We start from the raw sequence: 21,304 nt of genomic DNA on the forward strand, positions 1-21,304 counted from the left end.
CCCTGACTCCAGTATCTGTCAGCTCCTTACTCCGGCATCACCGGAGGTCAAAGTCAAATACTCTCTGCTTTACCCTCTGATATGCTGATTCCTATCTAACTCGTGCCTTATTCCTTAGACACACTTCAGCTTTGCCCCTTTATTCTCATCTTTTCCTCTGATCTTAACGAATTCATTTTTCTGCACCATCAAAGACTTTTCCATTATTTTTGCATTTACAGGAACTTGGCTCTACCTTTGATTTTATTATATTCTTCATGACACTTCACTAAACAACTTTTAGGGAAAGAAGAGAAGGCAGTGCACACCTTTCTTCCCACTGACAATTTTATACCATCATTCCAAACCATTTCTGAGAGTCTCCTCTGTTCCTCATTTGCGTTATGGTTTAACTGGCCACCTGTGCATCCAAGACCCAAAAAATAGCCAATCATTGCATAATGATGTGAATAACTTGCTAGGTTACCAGAGATTCATGATATATTTACTTGACTACTTTAATATGTAAATATTTCAATGTCCATGTGTGTTCCTCTTTTCTAAACTAAACTGAATTTACAGTATGAATAGGATTGTTATTATAAAAACCAGTGTATGCTGTAGATAACCCACAACCTTTTTGTTACCGATCCTAATGGATTACTTCATCTCTGTTATCTCATTCCCAACATTCATTGCCACCTTCTAACCCTGGAGTTCACTCTGTCCCTAACATTTACTTTCTCCTTGAGGTGAGACCCAGGTTTAGGTAGTGGTCACTTAAGAGTGGGATCTGTCATATGTCAGGAATGGGACAGAGGCCTAAGAATTGACCTCAGAGACAAGGTGGAGATCAAAGATGGGATGACTGACTGTCAGGGTTAGCCTGAGTCTTAGGGATTTGTTGGAGTTAACATCAGGGAGAACCTGAGACCCAGTGATGGGATAAACACCTGAAAAAAAAAGTTGAACTCAATACTTACTAAGGCAAAACTATGAAAGCTTATTGGTTTTTTTCTGATTATGAAATACCCATAATCTTAAAATGGTCTCCTCAATCCTCTGTACTTCCAAAATACTATCTTCTATCATGTCAGCTTTTCTATTTCCCTGGACTTGAATGAAATTCCACTGACCATTTTCTCCAACTTGACCTTCAAGCTCCTAAGCATTGCCCACAAGAAATTGTGAATCTAAAATTAACTGTGCATCCTCTATGCCTATATTTCCTAACCTCCTTCAGAGCCACCTGTAGCTCACAAAACCTCTGATTTAACTTTGTATGAATCTGTGTCACACTGCCATTCAGTGTTTTCTCCAGTTTCCTAACATGCTCGTGCCTCAAAGCCATACTCTGTCTTCCCTTTGCTCTACAGTCAGAATCACTTCTTGTTTGAGATCAGAGTTAGCTGCAGTGAGCTCCTTCAACTTTCATTCTCTCCTCGTTAGAATTTATTTTTAACTCATCCAGATTGCCATCCTTCTTGCCTCAAAGGACACTCTTACCCTTTCCAGTATTACAGCTTGTACACTAACCACCATCTCTTCAGTTTCAGCACCGATTGCACAATTGGTCTTCACCTTCTATCACACCATTTCTGTTGACTTGTTTTTGATTCACCAACATAAAAGTAAATAAGTAAGTGTATTGAAAAGCATGAACGTGCGTGCATACACGAGTGAATGAATTTTTCTGTCCCTTGACTACCATTTGTTTGTGGGCTAGAGATGTATGAAATCCACAACAGAACATTCTATTCCCAGCTAGCTGATGTCCTTGCATTGGAAATTCCAGCTCCAGTATTGCAACTGTAGAGTGTGGGAATCAGTCAGTGTTTGGTGGTTTATTGATTCCACCATTTATTCCTTGGTAACGTATGTGAACTAGACACTAGGGTCAAACACTGAACTGTAGGCAATGAGGGCTGACTTGGCTGAGACATTTTGTCCACTGCAGAAGCAGAAGTTTGAGAGTGGGGTTATGAATTTCTCTGAGGCCTAAGCAGTAGCCAGATTAAGCCATGTTCAGTTTCTGGGTGGAAGTTTTCTCACAAGCCTTTTGCAATTTTCAAGAGGGTTCAAGCTGGGGTTGGTGAATTTTTTTTAAAACCAGTTTATGGTTTAAACAACTATGGTTGTATTAACCACATTAATTGAGATTTTCCTCTGAAATGTATTGAACAAGTCATAATTCCTAATGGTTTTGTTTAACTGGGAAAAAGATAGTATGAAAAAAGAATTTTAAGAAAATCAAGGAAACGAATTTGAGGAATGTTTTATATCTATGCAGAATCCATTTTACAGTTTAAATCTTATCAAGAATAGGTATTGTGTTTTGTATCTATTTAAGTTAAACACTCATAAAATGCTGAAATTATCTGTGATACTGATTTATATTCTAACACTGGAAATAAAACGAGATTATTTTTCTTTCTTTTGCAAAGAGCAAAGGGTTTCAGAATCAAGTTTGTCTTCAAGCAGCAGCAAAGGCTTGCTGACAAGATATTTTGGAACAACTTGCTATTAGGAAGGAAGTATGAGTGGGAGGATGAGAAATAGCTCATGCCCATATGACACATACAAGTTGTGAATGTGTTAGAAGTCCATGATGTAGAACATAAAAGGGTGTAACAACCTATCTCAGTGACATAAAGGACCTTATTCTAATCTTTTGTTTTTACAGCTCTATTCTGAATTAGATTTTCTTTCTCTCCCTCTCTCCTGTTCTCATTTACCTCAGTCAGGTCATATGCTGATGGTTACGAACATTACAGTTTATAACATCATGGGACAATGTACAGCCTGTCAAAATATCTTGAACAAACCTCATGGACTTTCTTATTGAAGCTGTTGGCCCTTGTTATTCTAGGTACATGGCAAAATCATTGCTGCTGAGAAGTATTAGTGAATTTTGTCCTCTTTTTCACTTAATAATTTATACTTTTAGAGATTCTTTATCTAAAACTGTCACAAGGACTTTATGTGCAAGCTTCTCTGCATCCCACAGAAATTGATAGGAAAAAATACAAACTGTCACATTATTATCCTAGAACACAAGATAATCAAGTGATCCTTTCCCGGCATTGTAGTATACAGAAATTGGAAATCCACCCAATAATTAGTTCAACAAATTTTTGAGCTTCTGTAATTTTCAAAACTATTTGACAGGTGCTTGATGAACTCACGAAAATCATGGTGTACCTGGCTCTTGAGAACTTTAGAGTCTACTTTGGGCCTGACACCCCTATAATCACAGTTTTATCTTAGCTCTATCTCCTACATATATACTTTTATATGTCCTCTAGCAAACAGGCTCTTTCCTATTTCCCTGTAATGCTCTGAATGTCCTTATGGAATAAAGTTTTGTCAGTCTTGTATAACAGTTATATATTTACTTATATAAGTCGTCTGAGTTGCTTATAAGACTTGGGGTTCTCTGAGAGCCGGAGCAATACCTATGTCTGTCTATCTTCTGAAATACATTGCCTAGTACCTTAACCTTTGTAATGTAATATGAAACATTTTATAACCATAATCACAAGGCAGTTTACAGGGAATGCCAGATGGATGGTCTAGATAATTAAAGAGTTACGGGAAAAAAGACAAGGGGGAAGGTAATTTCCAGCCACCTAGAAATGCTTACAGGGAGGTAATATTTGAATTACAGATGGACTGACACCCTTTGATTCGTAACATTAATATGAACTCCTCTAAGTTTCAAATTTCAAATTGCCAAATTAGCCAATGGGAAAAAAGACATTCACAATCTATGTTTTATTTATTTGTACGGGTTATAAAATTAATACATATTTGTTTCAATTACATATTGTTTATTTCCATTATATGTTTAATCCATCCCAAAACTCAGTGGGAAAAAAATATTTTCTTTTGTTTATAGTTTGGTGGGTCATGAATTTAGGCAAGGTAATAGCAAAGATGGCTTATCTTTTCTACATGAGCTCTGGCTCAGCTGTGGTGGCTCAAACAGCTGGAGATGGCTGGGATGGTTTGCCTGGGGCCTCGGTTTTGCTGTCACTAGGATTCCTTGGTTGTTCTCCACTTTGTTCTTGCAAGCACTAGCACTTGGGCTGGGATGCCTGACACAGCTGGGGGCTTGCTGGCAACTCTCTTCTCACTTCAGCCTCCCTGTATAGCTAGCTTGGCTCTCCTCACAGCATGAAGATCATGGACTTGGGGTATGTGTGGTAACAGGAAAATGCCCATGGACATTCCCAATCAAAAACGGAGCGAGAGGTAAGAGTAGTCACCAGTCCATAAGAGTTCTGAAATCCAGCTAGGACAGCAGTGCCAGTTCCTGTTGCATAATTAAGTTGTATTCAATTTCTTGTTGTTAGAAAAGTACTTCAAGGGAAAAACTCTGTGGAGACCTGTCCGTGTTGGTGCCTGATACAGACCACGTGGCAAATACATTGTTGGACACATAGTAGGGGGTCTATAAATGTTCATTAAATGGATAAATAAATAATCATCATATTTGTACCTATGTCTTTTTTCACATTTGTCTTAGGCTAGATTCCCAGAAATGGAATTACTGGATCAAAATGAGCCGAACATTTTCATGCTCTTTATACCTACTGCCAAATGGATTTTCAGAAAGGTCACACCAATTTACACTCCCACAGCATTGTCTTTGTCATCCTGCCCATGCTAACATTGAGTACACTACATTTTAAAATCTCTGATAAGCTTTTGCCTATTTCTGTCATTCCTTTGAGTCTTTTGATGATTTGTAAGGTTGAAAGACTCATAAATGCTTACTTTATGTATTACTGGTCATTTTTATTATTTCTTTTGTAAATTCTCTGATGATTTTCAAATTTCAAGTTATATTAAATGTAAGAAAGGTACAGAAAATAAGAAGTCTTCCTGAATCCACTGACAAAATTTGACAAATGTTAGCAGTTTTACAATATTAGCTTCATCTAGTTATTTATTTTTGAAAAAGAATGGCATAAATATGTTTGAAACATCTTCTATTCTTTCTCCCACTGTCCTCTTCCTAAGGAGTACTTCTGTTCTGCATATTCTTGCTTATGTTTTTGTACTTTTATGTGTTCCCACACGTGCACTCACCATTAGTACGTGTGATTCTTTTCTTCAAATTATCTATTTGCTTTTCCAGATAGTATCTCCAGTCAGTATTTTTCATATTAATCAATGACATCTTTGTATCACTGGATTTTAACTCTTTGCTTATCATATTTATTGTACACATTTTTCCAGTTAGTCTAATAGATATTCAGTTGATTACATTTCTTTGAAAATCAGTTACTTCAATTTATTTTTTTACTGTGAAGAACTAGTACTAAAATTATATGATTTTTATTCATATATTTGGTTTAATGACAGAGCATCATGGTAGTAATTAACATTTTCTGGTTTATAATTTCTAATCTTTTCTTAGAAAGAACTGCCATAAATATAGGCTGATGGCAGCTATTAAAACCTATGTTATCATCTGATTATTTTAAGGTAGAATTTGTAAAACTTAGGATCTCTAAAAGTATATTAATATTCTATATTAATATTCTACATATTATTATATATGCTCTTCTTTTACAATGTTATCTTATAGTGGAGGCTGAAATGATAGTGATTTCTTTAATTAAAATTTATTAAAAGAAAAATTCCAGAGATGATTTAATATTCATTCAATTTCAAGTAATACTGGGGAGCACAATTTTCTGAGTTATTAAAAGTAAAGGAGTAAAACATGAGCTTTTCAGTGGTAAGCTCCCCTATCTCAATGGAAAGGTGGGAGAATTCATTCAACATTGTTTGAGTATGACATTTTCCTGAAAAATAAAAATGAATTTAATCAAATAAATGTAAGGTATAATGAAATGGATTACAAGTATACACAGGCAAGAGATTATAAAAACGAATGTATTCAGGACTTGTTTCTTAAAAATCAACAAACTTTATGTTAAGAGATTACTCGAAATTATTACATAATTTGTCAGTACTTTTATTAGGCCTGTAACATCTCATCAATGGTTAAAAATCTAGGAATCACCTTCTATTACGTTCTTTTCAGATGCAAACTATCACAAAAGAGAAGCAAAAATGAACCAAAACTTTGTTGTGGATATTGTGGATTAAAAAGGCGATTTCCCCTCACCCCAGGAAACATAAAAATATGACCATTTGTCAGACTAAAAGAATAAGCTTTAATTTAAAACTCTCTCATTGGAAAGTGTGTTCACTGCAAAGTAACTATGTTTATGTATATTCAGAAATCAGCAGAGTTACAAGGATATACTTCTACATTTGAAAATAGCAATTACCTAATATAAAAGTATTCAAAATTTTGAACTTACACACCCAAAACAAAACAGTAAAAAGTGGCTACATCTAATGTTATATCTTTGACCAAAGATATAATAAAAACAAAGTAAAAATTGAAGAATTAACAGCTAGAAATTAGGTTTAGCTGACATTACCATGTGAAGCATTTCATTTAAATATGTGTGAACTTTTAATACATTCCAATAAAGCAAACAACCAGGCCGATTAAGTCTACATTTATTAAGTAAATAATAAATACAAGAAATTGAAATGTGTTTTTGGTGAACTCTGTGTTAAGAAAGTACTACCACTTAACCTATCTACTGTGATTTTAAATCAGCGCCCTTCAGCTTTCTCTGAGCCAGCTCTGCTGGAAACTGGCGAAGAGCACAAATGGAGACTAAACTTAGATTCTATATTGCTTTCCTCCAAAACGGCTCATCAATTTCAAATACTTGGGCAAATGAAACTGACAAGTGACTTTCTACATTGAAAGAAGATTAGATTACATTAGATTTCTACCTAAGAGCCATGAAAATGATAATAATTTGCTTTTTACTCCTTTATTCATGTAAATAAGAAAGGTCAATAATTTCAAAAGAGATAGGGCACTCTTTGGGGAAATAGTTTCAGGAGTGAAAACATTTAAAATAAGGCAGGCTATTTAGAAGCTGTTAACTTTCTATAATCTGATGTAAATATGTATTGGCAATGGGACAGCCAGACTTGAATTTGAAAACTTCCTACTGTTATTCAGAAAGCTTTCCACTGTTTCATTATGCTTTATTTATTTATTTATTTATTTTCCTGTCAGGACTAAAGTATAGGGCAGGCTATCTTTAGAAATCTGACCTAATGGTCTCTTTCATCCAATCCTTCCCAAACCCTAATGGAAGAAATCTTTCCCAAGTGCCCTGGGAAGAAATCTCCTTGGGAAATTCTTTAGAAGGCTATTTAGAGAACACACGGTGACTGAAATAGGTTCTGAGGAGATGCATTGGCTTTTCTTGAGGGAGGGACTGTCTGGGCATCCCTTGCCAGATTCTTCTGTGGATACTTCTTTGCTCTCTCTGGTCTTTAGCCTGGTGGAACTTCTATTTATTCCATTAGTTTATATAATTTTTTTACAGAAAGATTTTATATTAAATACTCATTTATAGTAAAAAGTATGGAAAAAGAAATAAGAAGAGAAAACTGAAGAGAAGGAATGGGGAATGTGATTGGAATTCTAAAAGTTTAGAAAGTGTAAGAAATGTAGAGTTCTGGGTGCCACCAACTGGACACTGAGATGGACACTAGAGAAGGTCTCTATGACACTTTTTGCTAGTTGCTCTTGAATGGTAGAAAGATGAAGACATATTTTAATAAATGCATATTTTGGGTGAGATCTAGCCTGTCTGGCAGAGATTGTAAAATAAGGGAGTCTGAATTTTTAATTACATGTGTAACCTACATCTTATTAATTTCTAAATAAGTTTTCAACTCTGACTCATTAGAAATAAATTCCCCTAAGAACAATACAGCTCTAAAGATACTGACTTAATTTCCAAGGATGAGGTAGTTTCATTTGGTTCTGTCTGTGTTTTTCAGGTCCACAGCTAGCATCCTTACTGTGGCCAGTCATTCATGCTGTTACAACCATGATCTTTTAAAAATAAGCTTACATTTTTAAAAGAAACTTTTAAATTGAATCTCTCCTAAAGCTTTCCACAGACATCCAGTTCTCCAGGTCTTGCAATTAATCACGAAAATAACATGTAGAAAATGAAGTGTGTAGACTAATGTGGAAATTCTTATTTGTCCCATCCTAACCTCAATTTCAGAACTGATGATAGGAAGTATCTTGTTGATTGAGACTGATAATATCCAATTCAGGTATTTTCATCAGAAAGACAAAGATCCTCCAAGTCAGATATTATCTACATAAAGAAAAGAAGGAGAGGCTCAAACAACAGGCTCAGCTCCTGACTAATTGCCACAATAATACAGTGTGTGGCTTTGCTGCTAGAGAGCTAAACTGGCACACTGTACCTTCTTGTTGGAATTAAAAGATGGCTGGGGGGAAATACAAGAATACTTTTATAAAAAAAGTTAGGAGGTAATCTCGTTATAAGTTTTCCAAACTTCCCTACTGAATGTTTGTTCCAAACTTTATTTAAATAGCATGTTACAGCGATACCTCATTTACATGGTATGTCAAAGTGTTATAATTTCCACATTTCTAGACTCCCAGGTCCAAGACAGCATTGCATAATGAAGGGAAAGGATGCAAGATTTCTAGGAATGAATTTTAGTGTAAATAATAATCAGTGATTCTATCACCTTCCAAGGACAATGAGGAATCTATGATGTATTGTTTATTACATGCTCACTGTTTTTACCCTCTATGGATGGATTTAGGCACTTTCCGTAAACAAGGAACAGGGCTTCATTATACGGTGGAGTGTTTTTTTTAATTCTGTTACTTTTTTTTTTTTTTTTTTTTACATTTGTGTTCTATCACAAAATTCATCTAAGCCTAGAAATGGTTGTTTCTCATTGGGGAGTTTATCTGCCAAAATGTTATTGCTATAGGAAATGTATGTCACATTGGATTATCACTTGGCACTACCAAGCCAGAACAGTGTGAGCTTTAAACTTGGTTTAAAGAAATCTAATTAGTATCAACTGAAAAAGAAGCTCTCTAAAGATACTTCTTTCTTACTTTCCCTAATAAAAAAGATGATTTATAATAAAATTGTTAATCAATCATTATTTTTGCTACTCAAAATCAAATTTGACATTTTCAGAAAATATTATTCTTAGTAATAATCAAATTTCCTTAAAACAAATGTAAAAATATGGGGGGAGGGGAAATGAAATGAATAGAAAATATTATTCCTAGTGAAAAGCAGCTGTGAGGGAATTAGCGAGTGAAGATGCTGTTAAGACTGTAAGGCATTCGTAACTGTACTCAGTACAGTTCTCTAGACAAATTTAGGGAATGTTTTATTTACTCAATAATAATTTACTAAGTAACTACTATGTGCCAGGTACTGTGTTGATGAAGGAAATGCAGAGACACTACAGAGGCTCTGCAAAGATTATACATGCAACTTTATCATTGCCCTTACTCACTTTATGATCCAATCTTCAGGCAAATGTAAAAAAAAAAAACAAAACCCAAAAAACCCTAGCTTCAATCTTCAACAAAATTCCATAGGAGAGTATGTTTGTGTTTTATGTATAGACATACCTACATATTTGCACACACATACACACATATTCACATGTCTGTATATTTATTTGCACACACATATTTGCACATATGCATGGGTAAAGGACAAGATAAACAAAGAACACGCTGCTCTTTGGAATCTGGCACACCTGAATGCAGAGTCTCAATTTCCTCATCTACAAATGGGATGACAATACCTCCCTAAGAGGATTTCTGAAAGTTTTAAAAGAGATAAGAGATGCAGAGTATTAGCTCAGTGTCTATTATAGAAATGCAAAAAAAAAGCTATAGCTGTTAATAATTATTATTATTTTGTTTTATTTTGGGAGAATTCTTGGAGAAGGCAGCATATAAGCGGATATAGATGGGAATATACAGGAATACTATCAGAAAAAGGAAGTAGCCTAAAGACAGTATATCCTAAGTAAAGGAGAAAGTCATTCAAGAACAGCTATCAACTTTTATCACCAACAAATAGTATATGCCAAATTACTATTCCATCTGAAATAGAAAATTATAAGAACAAAAAGAGGGTGTTTTTCTTAAATTAGTGTTTACATTGAAATAGAGATGTCAGCTTAGATGTACTTAAAATACACTAGAGAAATTGGAATATAATTGGTGAGAAATATATATTTATTCAGTAAAGTATACTGAAGGTGAGGAACTTTAGTCATTATCCATAATTTCAAATTAAAAAAATATTTCTGTGATTAAAAATACAGGATTTTTTTTTTTTTTTTTTTTTTTTGGTTATAAGCAGATCATAAAAGCAGTCTGGCCAGTTGCACACACACAGACACACACACACACACACACACTTTCTCTCTCTCAATCTCTCTCTCTGTCTCTCTCTTTTTTACTCAAATCTCACATTTTTGCTCATTTATCTTTCTTCTTTTGAACTGATTTGTCCATAATACAAATCTTATCTTTTGGGGTGGTTTCTTTCAAATAGTGAGATAAATGAGAATTTATATTTACATTGAACTCTTCGTGGTATAAGATTTCACTTATAAATTAATCTTAAAATCATGAGTTTTATGCTGGGTCCCTCTGGAAAATTTCTATGAAAATATTTCACAGAGTGAGCTTTGAAGGATTATACATGCTTTGGGTATGACTCCTGGGGGTAGTATTTTAAGAACAGCAGACTTCTGTAAAATATATACATGTACATATTTGTATCTATCTACAATGTCATAGACAAAATTAAGGAGACATTTTATACATATGTAAACTTGAAAAATAAGAACTGATATATAGAAAAAGAGATGAGAGATTAGAGAAGAGACAGAAGTGAAAATCCATTTTACACAAGCTGCTCATTCATAAGACCTGGCTCTTAGGGCCTCCAAAGTGTTTGGATAACTGAGTCTCACTTCCTGTCTCTTACAAATCATTTATCGCTACTTACTGAGTCAAAGTGAGTTAATGACTTTGCTGAGTTGTATTATTGTTAGTTTTATTAGTAGACTTCTACTGGTTTTCATCCTTGAATTATGCCTGCCCTGTAGGTCTCCATGATGAATTCTTGCCCTTCTTAACAGTACCATCTCAAATGCCAGCCCTGCCATGAAGTCTTCCTGATACTTCAGACTTTTTAGGTCCCTATAATTTCCCACAGCCTTTTGTTTGTACTTTTGGTATAATGTGACTTGTCATGATTTTTGCGTGTGTTGGGCGTGAGGGGGTGGTATATTTCCTCCCTTCCTAGAAACTGTTTGAGGGAAAATTTGGTACATAATAGGCTCTTGATAAACATTCATCTAGTTGCAATTGAACTGAATTTGAAGACAAACTGTAAACTGACTGGTTTAACAGAACCTTTCTAAAAGCCCATCTATCTGCTCTATTAATAGTATTTATGCTTTTATCTCTCCAATTCTGGTTATATACGTACAGATATAAACTCATTTCTTCATGTATTCAAATTCCTAATTTTGTATCAGGTTTTCTGACTATAGTTATGTCATTCATCAAAAAACATCATGGTAAAAATTTCATACTAACATCTAGCATTACTCACTTATACTTCATGCAACTGTTATATTTTAAACAGTTTAATGACAAGAAGGCACAAATCTTTCAAGTATTTTTTATCAGCCCATTTCTTAGTATTCTTATTTGTTTTGAAGTAGATACAATAAATAATATATAAACCATTGTATAGGCTGTGTAAATGTTACCATCACTGTAATTGAACAAAGTGTGTAATACTTTAAAAACATAACAGCAACATAGTGAAGAGTTAAAACAATTCCATTGATTTTTATTTCTAGCTCTTAATGCATCACTGGTCTTCCCTTCATGAGTCAATTTCCTTTACTACTCATGCTCATTCAGGAAAAATGTTTTCTATCATAGCTCTGTTACCATCACTAATAATTAAAATATATGTGAGTATCTTGATGCTCAGCTCTAACGGTTATCTCTAGAGTCAGTGTCAATGGAACTACCATCTGTGGGAAACTGCCTTATACTTTTGCTTTCCAAGTCATTTTTGGTACCCTCCTTTGATTAAGAGTCCATGCTTCACTCAAACAGAAGTCTATCCTGAAATTCTGGTCCATTACATAATTTTCAGAAGCTGGAAGAAAAGCATTTGCATCATTTCTGTTCCCAGATCTGTTCAATATATACTCCCAGTCTGTCATGCCTGAAATTAATTTTTTACAATCTGGATCTTTACTATATGCTAAAAATTCAGTACAAAAAAGGACCTCCTTCTGCAGAGAATATGTAAGCCAGAACATCATGTTCCTTCTTTATAATGAAACACATAGTTTCTATCAAAAGGCAAATTTCTTGTTTCAAAATGTTTGAAGAGAATAATGCTTTAAAAGATTTCAAATGTTTATGCTTACTTTTGTAAAAATGAAGATTTTCTCTCAAATATATTTTAGCCTGAATCATATAATTTGTGTGTAAACTGAACAACTTTTTATTTATTTCAAGCTATTCCTCTCTCTGTATTTCAAGCTTCTAAAGTTGGAAGATAAAGGCAAATAATTATAGAAATAGTGTCTCCCAAAACATTCAGATTCAAGTGTATGATTGTTAAAAATGCATACTGATTATTATCAATCTAGTTTTAAACAAATTGACTCATTAATCCTGAAGCTTATCACACTCACACCTTAAAATCTTATTTCCCCGAAGTATAGAATCACTTCTCTTGATTTTTTTAAACAAGTAGAGTAGTTCAAAAAAGTAAATTTCAAATATCAGAAAAAGAAAATATGATACAATTAAAAACAAAAACCCTTTGTATGATCTTGGGAAAATTATTTACCTCTGAGAGTGTGCATATTCTTTTGTTAAATGGGGATGGGCAAATATGAAGAGTTAACAAAAAATAATGCATATAATGGTCACAACACAGGACCCAGATTAGATTCTTTCTACTGCTCCTCCTCTCCTCCTTCTGCTTCCTCTTCCTCTCATTTTCCTTTCTCCTATTCCTCATTCTTTATTTCAAAAATAGAAAATTTTGAGGCTTTAGAAGGATACAGCATTTGACTTGGAACCAGAATTCAAACTGAGACATATATCACACCTAAGCCACTCTGCTTCCTAACAGTAATTTCCTCTAGAGCTTCCATTGATTTTTGCATAGTAAATTTTTCAGACTGATTATGAGAACAGTAAAACTTTCTGTCTTTTGAAAACTACTATATTTCTAAAAATGTTGGCTTTATACTTTTGGGTGTTATATTGTTTGATGAATGGATGTTTGTTAATGTTTGGCATTTATAATTATTCAAACCTAAATCATAAATAGTAGACTTCTTTAGGTCATATAGTGTTTTTTGCATTAACTTCTAATTTCTTTTATACTAATACTAACACTCATATAATGACTGTATACAAAGTTTATTAATAAATATTTGTCATTATTTTTAACTTCCTGGATTCTTTTTGTTCTAGATCCATATCTTACATGTAGCTAGCATTTTTCCCCCCAATTCAATCTGATATTTTTTATTTTATTATTGGTACTTTATTTCAATTCATTTTTATGTAAATTTTGCTCTTCATCATCTACTTCATATTTTTATTCATTAGGCTTAACTGCTCATTCCTTTTCTACCTTAGTATTGATGTTTATATCACGTTGACTAATTCAAGGCATTGCACAAATATCCCATTCCACAATTATGTACAGTGGTCTAAACATTTATGGAGTATAAAGATTACTGTGTTAGCTGGACAGCCTCATGTAAATCAATGAAATTAGAACACTCCCTCACACCATATATAAAAATAAACTCAAAAAGGTTTAAAGGCCTAAATATAAGACATGACACCATAAAACTCCCAGAAGAGAACATAGGCAAAACATTCTCAGACATAAATTGTAACAGTATTTTCTTAGATCAGCCTCCCAAAGCAAAAGAAATAAAAGCAAAAATAAACAAATGTGACCTAATCAAACTTAAAAGCTTTTGCACAGCAAAGGAAACCGTAAACAAAACAAAAAGACAGACTGTGGAATGGGAGAAAATATTTGCAAATGATGCAACTGACAAGGGGTTAGTGTCCAAAATATACAAATAGCTTATACAACTCAGTTATCAAAAAAAAAAAACAAACAAACCTCAATAAAAAAATGGGTAGAAGACCAAAATAGACATTTCTCTGAAGAAGACATACAGATGACCAACAGGCACATGAAAAGAGGCTCCATATAGCTAATTATTAGAGAGAGGCAAATCAAAACCACAATAAAGTATCACCTCACACTGGTCAGAATGGCTGTCATCAGAAAGTCTACAAATGATAAATGCTGGAGAGGGTGTGGAGAAAAAGGAATCCTCATACATTGTTAATGGGAATGTAAATTGGTACAGCCACTATGGAAAACAGTTATGGAGATTCCTTAAAATACTAAAAATAGAGGGACCATATGACCCAGCAATTACACTCCTAGGCATTTATCTAGAAAAAGTAAAAACTCTTAATTCAAAAAGACACATTCACCCGTGTTCATAGCAGCACTATTTACAGTAGCCAAGACATGGAAACAACCCAAGTGTCTATCAACAGATGATTGGTTTAAGAAGATGTGGCTATTCTATTACTCAGCCATAGAAAAGAAAGAAAGCCATTTGCAGCGACATGGATGGACCTAGAGATTATCATACTAAGTTAAGTAAGTCAGAGACAGAAAGGCAACTATCATATGATACCACTTATATGTGGAATCTAAAAAATGATACAAATGAACTTACTTGTAAAACAGAAACAAACTCATAGACCTAGAAAACAAAGTTATGGTTACCAAAAGGGAAAGGAAGGGGGGAGGGACAAACCAGGAATTTGGAATTAATAGATATAAAGTACTATAAATAAAATAGGTGAGCAATAAGAAATTACTGTATAGTACTGGGAACTATATTCAATATCTTGCAATAGCCCATAATGGAAAAAAAATCTGAAAAAAATATATAATTGAATCATTTTTCTGTACACCTGAAACTAACAAAATATTGTAAATTAACTATGCTTCAATTAAAAAAAGAATACTGTGCTTTTTTGCACAATGCCACTGCCTGCTCTTTTTTTCCTACTGATTTTGTCTATATAATTAACATATTTTTAACTTTCTGTATTTTGATTACTGTTGCTCTCCCCACTGGTTGTTCAAAATTAGTCTTGGATTGTTTAACCAGTCAAAATCTACTTTCTGATATAGCTAGGCATCACAAACTGATCATGAAAGAGTTCTACTTACATCTTTTGGCTGCATGTAGCTGAAAACTCAATTCACAGTGGTGTAAGTAAACAAAATTATTTGTGTCACATCATCATATTCTGAAGATGAAAACTCCAGGACTCTTATGGTAGCTTTTCCATGACATTAAGGACCTGGTCTCCTTTAGGTTTTCCACTTTGTTAGTTTAACATAATCTCTTGTCATTGGCCTTGTAAAATGCTTGCAAGTTGGCTAGACCCACACCAGCATTATATCTCAGTTCTGAGGAAGACAAATATTAAAATGTCTTCTAAGTCTTTCTCTTTTTTTTTTAAAGCTTTTTTTTCCAAAGCTTCATCTGGAAAATTTCACTTATATTTCACTGTGCCAGAACTTTGTCAGATGGCATTTTTATCTACTAGAGAGGTTAAGGAATGTTGTATTTTATCTGGGAATATTGTTGCCCCATACAAAATCAGGATTTATTAAATCATACAGATGCAGAGAGAAGATATTGCATAGGTAAGCAGCAAAGTCTCCCAGCAGGGATGACTCCCATGTTAATACCACATGATTCTTCCTTCCCTCACCACCCCCAACAGCCACTGCCGGTTGGTTGTGTGGTAGACCCTTAATTTTGGGTCAGATTTTCTTGTGTGTCAATTGGGAATTATGATTCAAAGAGAATAGTTAATCTCTGTTGGGTGCTGGAGCTAAGAACAATAGCTGGGACACTCATTGTCTACAATACACATACTGAAATAGGCACAATCTAAGAGAAAGAAAGAGAAAGACAAAAACAAAACTGAAATTGCTCTACAGAAAGTTTCAGAGCTGAAATACCATGTAGCCTCATGTAAGACAAAGCACTTCATCCCTCAGTTCCTTCAACACATTACTTTTTGTTTCGGCTAGTTTGATATTGTTTCTGTTTCTCAATTCAGATATATAGACAAATAAAGCATCCTTATTTCTTAGTGTTTTTGTTTTGTTTTAAAACTTCTGCTCAGCAAGATTTTAAACTCTGTGGGAGCAAATACCTGTATGTCTGTTCAACACTGAATTTTCTCTGCTTGGCATGGCATGTTATCAATAAATATTTGTTTAATGAATGAGACTTTATTATAAACTGAACATCCCTAATCCTCTTTATTTCTTACATTAGATTTCTTTTATCAGTTTTACTAAGTGTTTTCTATAGCAGCATTCCCTTTTAAGAGTACCTCTGTTGGATGATTTCTAGACAATGCTTTTTTTTTTAAACTTTTTTTATTGATTTATAATCATTTTACAATATTGTGTCAAATTCCAATGTAGGGCACAATTTTTTAGTTATACATGAACATATATGTATTCACTGTCACATTTTTTTCTCTGTGAGCTACTGTAAGATCTTGTTCTAGACAATGCTCTTAATGGTCCTGTTAGGAACAGGTGTGTTTTGTTTTGTTTTGTTTGTGTGTGGTCAATTATCTGAAAGTGTACTTAAAATGAGAGAAAATCTTTATTTGTCTTTAGGTTAGTATTTGAGGAGACAGCTGCCCATTTCCTGCCACGTTTGTAAACCAACTGAGAAATACTACAAGGGAAAAGATAGAGATAGCAATCAAAATATCATCTGGATGGAGGGTATTCATGAGAGCATTGGATTATATCTGTATTCTAATCTGCTTCTCAGTCGTGAACCTCAGAATTAGGCCTATTCATCCACCCAGCAGTTTTGGAACAAGAAGATCATAAATTAAATCACATTGCTCTTATGAGTTAAAATTCAAAGAAATTAAAGGCACTCAGTTGGGAGGACTGTCCCAATGGAAGGTTAATTTTGGCATTATGCATTTAGCACATGGCAGGGCCTATAATCCACCTATGCATAATTCCTCCTCTCTCAAAGAGTTCTACTTGAGCCATCATTAGATTCTTCCATATCTCTATAAATCTGACTTGGTGGCATCCCCACTGTGAGGACTTGTACAAAGTTCTTTCTTTTCAGCAGAGTATCTGAATTTCCATTTTCCCTTCAGTCCTATGTTTCTACATTCCAGGACTGAACTGAGTGACTTTCCACTTACAAAGACCACCCTCTCTTTATGAGTAGGCATTTCCAAGTCTTTGGCATTGTGACTATTTCCACTGCCTCTTATGGAACTGCCCAGGCATGAGAAACACACTTATGAAGAAAGTTTTCCTCTTCATATGCAATTAACCAATCCATAAAAATGTATAATCATGTAGTAGAAGGTAATTCTTGAACTTTATGCAAAAGGTACATGAATTTTAGATTACTCTTCCCACATTTTCTTTGCTAGTACTGAATGTAAAGTAGATTTGAGTTAGCTGATCTGGCACTGTCTCTCCAAGGATGGAACTCACAATTTAAATTAGAATCTCACTAGTCCACGAAACTCATTTGTCAATTTAAAAGCAGTGATATTGTTCTTACCTCACAGTCATAATGACTTATCCAGCTCACGCTCCTTGACCATGCCCCTCCCGCAATTAAATTGCTGCCTCAGTTACCCTTACTTTTGTGTGATCTAGGGTATGGAAAGAGGCCAGGTGTTTCAGGCAAATAGAACTCAGACCTTCAGAAGAGAAAAAAGCTTCCCCTTTGCCCTAATCCCCTATGCCTTCACTTCAGCCACACGTGAAGGACAGTTTAGTTATGCATGACATTTATGTATACTGTTTTGCTTTAAGCATTCTGAGGCTAACCTCTCATGTATTTTAACATTGATTTTAATACCAACTTCAAATTCAGTTTAGATTTAGATTCGGTTGCTATCTCTCAAGTCTTTTCTTATCTACTCTCTTCTTTTTTCTGCCCAATTTATTTGTTGCAAACACTAGACTACTATTTGTCATTTTATCTCTTTTTTATCTCAGAAAATTAAATCATTTCTTCTGCATTTCACATGTTTTCAACTCTTTCCTATTTTATGAACTGATTGAACCACTAATTTTTACTATATAATTATTTTCAATGATGATTTTAAGTTGTTCTTTAACAAGATTTAATTAGTTCCATTTTTGTTTCCCAGCTACCCCACTTTCTTTTATTTTTGCAAAAGAACAGAAGCTGTTTTCAAATCTACTTTTGTGTTGATGTTCTATATGGGGGATGGCGCAGATATTTTTCCCCTCACCTTTTTTCTTTTACCTGGTTCTTTAAAACTTTACTAAGTCAACTTATTATTATTGCTTCTTATCTTTCCTTGTGATTATTTGGCTAATTCTTAGCAACCAGGTATAAGTGGAGGCCAATTTGTAGTATTGTGGCCAGTGCTCAGTTTATGGCTCTGTGTGGTAGCAGAAGACCTACTGATGCCACTACTGGAAGAAAAAGTGCCAATACTCAGATATATACTCTAAGAGTGGCTTAGTGTGGGAACAAAGGAAAGATTTGATTTTATTTCTTTGATTCTGAAACTTCTGTTCTTATGTGTGGGTATTATGCCCATAGCAGAATTATCAGCATGACGTATTGTATGGTTTGGGGAACACACTGTCACGGAGAGATGTTTTCATTCCCCTTCTCACACTCTGCACAGTAAAAGGTGACTCTACCTAGTAGCAGCATATATCTTTTGTATTTGAAAACAAGGAGTGTGTCTACTGGAGATGAGCATTCACTCCTGCTCTTTTTCTTAGGTATGCAGAGTTGGATTAAAGCCAATTCTTATAGCTCTATGGAGGTATAATTGATATACAAAAAACTGCAAATGTTTAATGGATGCAATTTGATGAGTTTGGACATGTGCATACACCCATGATACTATCAGCACAATCAAGGTAGTAAGCAAATCCATCATCTCCAAAAGATCCCTTGCCCTCTCAGGACCCAGACCAATTTTTGCACCTACTCTTTTCATCTTCTAGCCCTCACGTTCTCGGCCATATTAGAAGCTGGGTTGCTGAGGTCATCTGCAACGTTGTGGTTCCCATGCTGCACACAGATTCATCCTACTGAGCCAGTTTTGTGAATCCAAGTGATAGCCGCAGGAGTTAAAGTTCATTCTCCCGTGTTCGCACACCCTAACTTCTGGCAGTGTGCCTCTCCACAAGGCTGCCTACGGACCTGACTGAAAGAAAACACCATTCCTGGGTCCTAGCCCAGCAGGTGAGAGAATACAGAAAGTCTTACAAGACTTGGGAATTTGTTTTTCTCTTTCCTTTGGACAATAGTTGAGAAATATTTTTCTCTTTAGGAAGATTTCTTTGATATATTAGAAATAAAAAGGGAGATTTGGTTATATTTGTATCTTCTATGAAGACTACTCTATTTATAAAAATTTATTCATTACTTAATACACATTTATTATAATCATTTTCCCTTCACATAACAATATAGTATCTAATAGTACAATACTGCTTTTTGTAATTCTCACCCTAGTTTGGTAAAAGTGACCCTTTCTAGTCAGTCATATCTGAAAATGACTTTGTCCTGCACGGAGGCAGTCTGCTTGTGAGAAGCCCCAGGAACGGCAGGGGTTTCATCCAGTCAACGCAGTTCTTTCTGTGGTAAATTTTACTGCTTTTCTTCAGGGCATGCACCAAAATTATCAACAAAGAATTAATTGGCAACAGTGTCTAGAATACAATTCTGAATATCATCCTTATTTTGTGTAAAATACTCCCTACCAAGTTAACTTGAGATTTTCATTTTGATTTTGAAAAAGAAGGGAAGGAAATTTCAACTAATAAGTGATCCAAAGGCCACCTTCAGAATAAGATCATTTAACACTGGGACTAGTATCTTCACAATTTAATGGTATCAGTTCTGTTCTTTTCTTTCTCTCCCTTCGTCCCTCCCCCCCTTTTCATTCTTTCTCTTTTAATTTCTTTTCATAAGAAAGGAGTTTTAACTCTACATTTTGGGTTTTTTCCTCACTTAGGGAAAAATGGGTTAAAATAAAGAAAGGTGCAAAAACTGTGTTCGGAGTTGCTCTGTATAGTGAGTGAGTCATCATTTCCCTTAAGGAGAGAATCAGAATGTTAAACTTTGCTGACTGTGATTATTACTCTAAAAACTTCTTCATTTCGACTCTCTATTGTCTCATCCTTAAGATCTTGATCTTTACTGGTGTCCATGTTACACATGTTGAATACAAAGGATTTGACTCTAATGTAAAAGACTTTAACACCAGTTGTTTCCAGACCTGTGGGACTCAAAAGAGAAATAAAAACTCACTTTCCAAATGCTGCTAACCTCTGCTGGCTGAGTTGTTGGACTGACTTATTAATGTTTAACCAGTCAGTCATAAAATGTTGGTAATAATAATTTTATTTTGTCAAAATGCCACACAAATTTATTTCACATGGTCAATCATGAATAAGTCAAATTGGGTAAATTTCCTTTATGAGTAAAGGAAACATCTGTCATTTCCAATTTTTAAAACAATAGTCTCATTGAGGACTGCATCCAGTCACATGATGTGTGTTGTTCAGCAGTTTTAGTCACTTTTCAGTCACCTTTTCTCTCCTTCTCGTTTTGTCTTTCTAAATGATTGGAGTTATTTTCTCTTTCTTTTCTCACTCTGTTTCACACACACTACCAAGTGGTTGATGAATAACACCATCTCCTCTACAGATCTCTTGAATCACTTTCTCATTTGTTACATTGTCAAACGTGCAATATATTTAATTAAAGCAAAAATACTACCCTGACGCATTGAGTTTATTTTATTTGTTAAGATTACACTGTACATCTCCCAAAGTTGTGGTTGCCTTTCTACCTTCACTACTATGTTCTTACACCACGCTTTTAGAACCTCCTGCTTGCCTGAACTTTACAATTTGTAAGAACTATTTTTCTGCCGTTATTTTCTTTCTACACCATTTTTTTTTTCACTATTTTGTCTCTAGAGTTACCCATTTAAAAAACAAATGTCATTATGTCATCCCCTTCCTTAGAAGCCCTTACTAACTGCCTTCTGCATGCCAGAGCTCTTCAGTTTTATATGTACTGCCTTTGGAATCTGCCTCAAACTTCAATGAGGTAGATGGTCTCTTCTATAAATAGCTGAGTGACCATCGCTACTTTTAATAAGAGAAAAGCACAAGTCCAGATAGAATTCTGGTTTTATGCCTGGCAGGAGCTG

The 21,304-nt window shown here is 34.5% G+C and overlaps 2 long non-coding RNA genes across 4 annotated transcripts in view; one reads left to right on the forward strand and one right to left on the reverse strand.

The window, feature by feature from the left end:
• LOC105074787 (uncharacterized) overlaps positions 1-21,304 on the forward strand; it is a 455,371-nt gene that overhangs the window by 431,815 nt on the left and 2,252 nt on the right. The window contains exon 13 of the long non-coding RNA XR_012505515.1: positions 19,083-19,323. This is a non-coding gene — a long non-coding RNA (uncharacterized LOC105074787). The remainder of the gene's footprint in view (positions 1-19,082; positions 19,324-21,304) is intronic.
• The window catches only part of LOC123618926 (uncharacterized), a 566,149-nt gene that overhangs the window by 63,651 nt on the left and 481,194 nt on the right, over positions 1-21,304 (reverse strand). The window lies entirely within an intron of this gene.

The sequence above is a fragment of the Camelus bactrianus genome, chromosome 3 (assembly GCF_048773025.1).
Source record: "Camelus bactrianus isolate YW-2024 breed Bactrian camel chromosome 3, ASM4877302v1, whole genome shotgun sequence".
Lineage (NCBI taxonomy): Eukaryota > Metazoa > Chordata > Mammalia > Artiodactyla > Camelidae > Camelus > Camelus bactrianus.